Below are 6,433 nucleotides of genomic sequence, written 5' to 3'. Positions count from 1 at the left end.
TATGATCACCAGATAAATGTACTAAATTATCAGATATACACGTACTACAATCACAATGTGCGCTGCTCAGTCTTGATTTAGAATACCAAACCTTGGAGAATTAATGCTACAAATATAAAATCACTGATAATAGTATACTTATTAGTCTACAATGCAGCACTTAGAAACATGCATGAAGTACTAGTTCCGGTGTAATAGCAGAACGGACCCATCAATCACCTTATATGTATTAAAAAAAAAAAAAAAAGATTCAAAATTAAGATCTTATAAACACCAGCAAAGATCCCAGCGGTCTCATGTACAACTAACATAACTAAATTCAATTAATCTCTAACGCAATGGACCTAACTACGATTGAGTAAAAGGCATTTTACCACAGGACCAGTTTGTATTACTGTGGCTGGGTCCCCCTCGATCCCTCACCTCTCACGTGGTTACAGTATCAGAGGGGTTAATACCCGATGCTTTGTTAGGCACCAGGGGAGGAATAAATGTACTTTAAAATGTATATATTAAATAATTATATATTAAATGTATGAGGGTTGCGACACCGGTCAACACATATTAAAATTCATTAGTTTTAAGACCATTTACAAGCTGCCCAATATGACATGGGAAGAAACCTCAGTTAGTTTCCTCAAGCCATGCTTTTACGTTGCTTCCTGTCTGGTTACTGCTGGTGTTATAGTCGCTATGTTCTGCCGTCCACCTGGTCCTAGGCAGCTGAGACGCTTTCTGACGCTGCTGATCTCTGCATTTCCTTTGTCTAGTTACGAATTTGAAGCTACCAAGGTTTCTAGGATACATTATCTCCACTGAAGGTTTCTCTTTGGATCCCAGTCAATTTCAGGCCATCCAAGATTGGGTTCAACCGACCAACTGCCATCCAAAGGTTTTTAGGATTCGCCAATTACTATAGAAGATTTAGTTGCTCATTTTCAGTCCTGGTCGAGTCACTGCTCTGACTAGAAAGTGGCTGAGACTGTGGATTGGACCCCTCAAGCCTTGGAAGCTTTCGTTGCCTTTAAACAAGCATTTATCTCTGCTCCAGTTCTCATCATCTCAACACACAATGACCTTATGGAAGTGGATGTTTCAGATGTGGGTACAGGAGCCGTCCTCTCTGCCGTGGACCCAGTACATGGGCTACACCAGTGGGCCGTTCTATCCAGCAAGTTTTATTCTGCTGAATCCAATTATGATGTTGATAATCGAGAACTCCTTGCAATAAAGAAGGACTTTGAGGTCTGGAAGTATTCGTAAGAAGGAGCCATTCTTACTGACCACAAAAACCTGTTGGATATCGAGTCAGCAAAAAGACTAATTTCAAGACGAGCACGTTGGGCGCTGTTCTGTAACCAAATGAACTTTATTATTACATACAGAACTGGTTCTAAGAACCTCAAAGCCGACGCTCTATCTCGTATCTATATGTCCAGAAACTACTGGTCTCGGGAGAGTCGAACTGTCTGCCGTTTAGTTTGGTGGCCAATGATGAATTATGATATCAAATAATTTGACCTGTCTTGTGAAATAGGTGCTAGAAATAAGTCTCCTAGAATGAAAACCCTGGACCCTTATCTCTGTGGCTTTTATTCTTGAATTCCCCATTGTTGTTAGTCATAACACCCTCTAGGTGATTGTTGATTTAGCAAAATGGCTCATTTTGTTCCTCTTGCAGAGCTACCCACTGTTAAATCGTTGGCCTCTCTTTTCATCCAACATATAACCAGACTCCATAGACTGTGCTGATATAGTCTCAGACCGAGGATCTTAATTTGTTGCTCAATTCTGGAAATCCTTTTGTTCCCAGCTGGGTATTAACTTAAGCTCATCCTCTGCTTATCACCCTCATTATAAGACTGAAAGGGTGACCCAGTGTTTAGAGCAGTATCTGTGATGTTATATTTCTAAACTTCACAATAACTGTTGAATACTTACCGTGGGCTGAATTTACATATAATAACTCCTGTTATTCCTCTTCTAATACATCCATTCTTTTGTGTAGGATCCTGGGTCTAACTCATGATCTCACCTCATGCTTACTAACCTCCCCAATATATATAATATATTTCTATGTTTTAAATCCATTTGGAGGAAGGTTCATTTAGCATTATTACTGCTTCCTTTTGTTCAAAAATTTTCTCAGATCAGCAACACAGGACATGTACTTTTAAAGTGGGTGATAGGGTCTGGTTATCCATCTGAAACATAAGACTCCAGCAACCGTTGAGGAAATATGGACCTAGGTGAAGTGACCCATTCAAAATTATTAGAGGGTGAACCCTGTTGCCTTTGGGCTGGATCTCCCTGGATCATTAAAAATTCCCAACACTTTTCACTGTTCTCTATTCTAGCTTGTTGGTTTCTTTTTAAAAAAAGTTTAGTCCTAGTCTTTCAGCTAACCCTTCTCTGGTGGATGTCGATGGGCCCCAATAACTTGTTGTATGTAGAGAGAATTTTGGTTTCTAAATGGGTTCAAGGCCAAATTCATTGTTTAGTCCACTGGAGGGGTTATGTGGATAGAGTGACCACTAAATGGGAGGAAGAGCTCGGCCACCCGGGCGGTGATAGTGTTGCTCCTGCACTTTGTACACTGTGAAGCCAGATGTTTGCTGAGACTATTCTTATTGATTACCTTGATTGCCTGTCCCCTGATATTCTTAACTGCTTCCCGTCTTGACCCTTGGCTTGTTTCTAGACGTACTTGCTCGCTGCCATCCTTGACCCTTTGGCTTGTCTTTGGTTATCCCTGCCACCTGCCCCTGCAACTTCCCTGGTTCTGGGTACCCTCTGGTGTATTTCTACTACTTCCAGTCTCAATACTTCATCGCTACCCGGTACCTGAGATAAACTCATGTGACTCTGAGTATAAGTCCAGAGGCATCTGAATACCTGTGAGAATAATACTCTCTATTGGGAAGATGGCTTGCTATAGGTGAAGACCTCTCAAACACCCAACTCTAAGAGTTTATCTGGCTGTATGTAATTTTGTTCTCAAAGTCCTATAAAAAGATTAGCATAACTTGGTAAAAACATTGTCCCCATGGCCGTACCTTGTAGCTGTAAATAAAAATTCTCAAAAATCCATAATTTCAACAATAAAATCGACTTGTCCCAACATTAGTGTGTTGTCCTCCAAAAATAATTTTCTAGATGCTTCATTTCCTTGTGAATTAATAATGAATGTGTACAAAGAAGACACACATCAGTAGTTTCTTAACAAATCTCCTTCCTGCCATTCAAACTCCTGCAGCATTTGGATGATCTGGATCAAGTCTCTTGGCTAAGAAATTTGTTCACAAGTTTCTTAAAAAAATTATGCACCTGGCTAGATAGTCCTGATGTAAGGGAGTTATTCCCAGAAATAATGGACCTTCGTGGGGGATTAATTGGGTCGTTATACAACTTGGGTAAAAAACAAAAATAGGGGAATCTTGGGGGAGTGATATTTAAATAATCTAACTTTCCTTTTAGTCAGGTTATTCTTCTTGAAGGCCTCTGCTAGCATTCTGGAAAGCTGCTTCTTGTAAGTTTGCGTAGGGTTAAGAGGTAACACTTTGCAAGTCATAGTATGTTCAGTCAGTTTGAGAATGACACAAGTATTGGTTTTCACACAGTTTGCTGCTTTAGTGTTTTTAGACCTTTTTGTCAGACGTTGCTATGTTATACTGAAGTAAAATTACAAGCATTTCATAAGTGTCAAAGGCTTTTATTGACAATTACATTAAGTTTATGCAAAGAGTCAATATTTACAGTGTTGACCCTTCTTTTTGAAGACCTCTGCAGTTCGCCCTGGCAGCTGTCAATTAACTTCTGGGCCACATACTGACTGATGGCCGCCCATGCTTGGAGTTTGTCAAAATTTGTGGGTTTTTGTTTGTCCTTCCGCCTCTTGAGGATTGACCACAAGTTCTCAATGGGATTAAGGTCTGGGGAGTTTCCTGGCCATGGACACAAAATTTCGATGTTTTGATCCCCGAGCCACTTAGTTATCACTTTTGCCTTATGGCAAGGTGCTCCATCATGCTGGAGAAGGCATTGTTCATCACCAAACTGTTCTTGGATGATTGGGAGAAGTTGCTCTTGGAGGATGTTTTAGTACCATTCTTTATTCATGGCTGTGTTCTTAGGCAAAATTGTGGGTGAGCCCACTCCCTTGGCTGAGAAGCACCCCACACATGAATGGTCTCAGGATGCTTTACTGCTGGCATGACACAGGACTGATGGTAGCACTCACCTTTCCTTCTCCAGACAAGCATTTTTCCAGATGCCCCAAACAATCTGAAAGGGGATTCATCAGAGAAAATGACTTTACCCCGGTCCTCAGCAGTCCAATCCCTGTACCTTTTGCAGAATATCGGTCCGTCCCTGATGTTTTTCCTAAGGAGAAGCGGATTCTTTGCTGGCCTTCTTGACCCCAGGCCCTCCTCCAAAAGTCTTCGCCTTACTGTGCGTGCAGATGCACTCACACCTGTCTGCTGCCATTCTTGAGCAAGCTCTGCACTGGTGGTGCCACAATGCCGCAGCTGAATCAACTTTAAGAGACAGTCCTGGTGCTTGCTGGACGTTCTTGGGCGCCCTGAAGTCTTCTTCACAATTATTGAACCTCTCTCCTTGCAGTTCTTGATGATCCGATAAATTGTTGATTTAGGTGCAATCTTACTAGCAGCACTATCCTTGCCTTTTGTGGAAAGCAATGATGTCTGCACGTGTTTTCTTGCAGGTAACCATGGTTAAAATAGGAAGATCAATGATTTCAAGCACCACACTTCTTTTAAAGCTTCCAGTCTGTTATTCTAACTCAGTCAACATGACAGAGTGATCTCCAGCCTTGTCCTCGTCAACACTGTCACCCGTGTTAAGGAGTGAATCTCTGACCTGATGTCAGCTGGTCCTTTTGTGTCAGGGCTGAAATGCAGTGGCAATGTTGTTTTTTTGGGGATAAAGTTTATTGTCATGGCAAAGAGGGACTTTGAAATTAATTTTTCACTCTTCATGATATTCTGGAGTATATGCAAATTACCATCATAAAAACGGAGGCAGCAGACTTTGTGAAAAATAATATTTGTGTCATTCTCAAAACTTTTGGCCATAACTGTACACCTACACTGAAGGTTAGGGATCATGGATCCCTCTGCTGTACGTGACTCACAACGCGCACAAGAGGGATGAAGATCACAGATTTGAAGGTAAATCGTGTAGGTGTTTACACATTAATCAGTGTGGTCAGTGGGACTTTTAATTGTTGGTGAAATCGTTACAGAAATCACATCTGAAGTAAGAGTACATAGATGTGTATCCAGCTTTAGATGTTTTAAATTTTTGTTCTGCAAATTTGTCTTTCTTACTGACGCCAACGTCTTTTCCTAAATGATACCCAAAACTTTGTCTCCCATATAGGGATCACCAGTTAATTCCTAGACAATGATCAACATCTGGACCTCTATAGAATTCAATATTTGATTTCTGGCTTGAAATCTGGATGATAAAAACATAATTATGATGGGGCTAGTTGTAGGGATGTCATTTAAATTAAAACTGGAAAAAGCATCCAGTTTTACATTCTGTTGTTCTTGGAGAAAACACTGTCTGGATTTAATTATTATTATTACTTTATACATTCACAGTGAGAGGATTATAATTCATTTAAATACCGATATCTATACTTTATACACCACATAAAATGTGATAATAATTTCAATCATACTATTTGAATCACCATGCTGGGATCACATAAAGTGATCCTGATATTCATATTATAAGACATGATAGTGATAGGAAATAATATGTGATTTGAATTAGCGACCAGGGTGAGTGACTGACAGGGATAACGTGTAATCATTAATGTCTCTTATAGGCCTGAGAAGCAGAACACACAACATACACAATATTTTATACCCATGTAGATCTGTGGGACTATTGTATTATCCTTCTACCTTCTGTGCGGATATCTCTGATAGATTAGTATCTCATTGGATCTATAAAACAACAGCAATGACTCCAGTCATGGAAGTTAAAAAAAATCCAGCAACACATAAAACCATTTTAACGATTAGATGAGTAATGGTTGGCTGACGTGCGCTACATTGGGTATATAGTAATATATAAATATTTCTTATTTTACTATGCTAATACCATGATAATAATAATGGAACCAGTAAGTAAATCCTCATATTATACCGCCCAGTGGTGCAGCCAGTTCAGATTTTCCACTCTTGTCGGCACAGACGTCTTCAGTTCCGCAGCAGACCCTGGGTCCTGGGCCCATGCGCATCTTCAGCTGCATTAGTGCAGCCCTAGAGCTTCGGCGTGTTACTAATCTATGTGCCCCCCTGGCACGTGCCAGTTGTGATTGCTTTAGCATCCCTTTAATCAGGACCAGAGGCGCAACTAGCGGACTGTGGGCGCCGGTGCAGGGAAGCGGGAAGGA

The sequence above is a fragment of the Mixophyes fleayi genome, chromosome 7, assembly GCF_038048845.1.
Source record: "Mixophyes fleayi isolate aMixFle1 chromosome 7, aMixFle1.hap1, whole genome shotgun sequence".
Lineage (NCBI taxonomy): Eukaryota > Metazoa > Chordata > Amphibia > Anura > Limnodynastidae > Mixophyes > Mixophyes fleayi.
The sequence above is the reverse complement of the archived record's forward strand: the minus strand, read 5'-3'. Positions refer to the sequence as shown.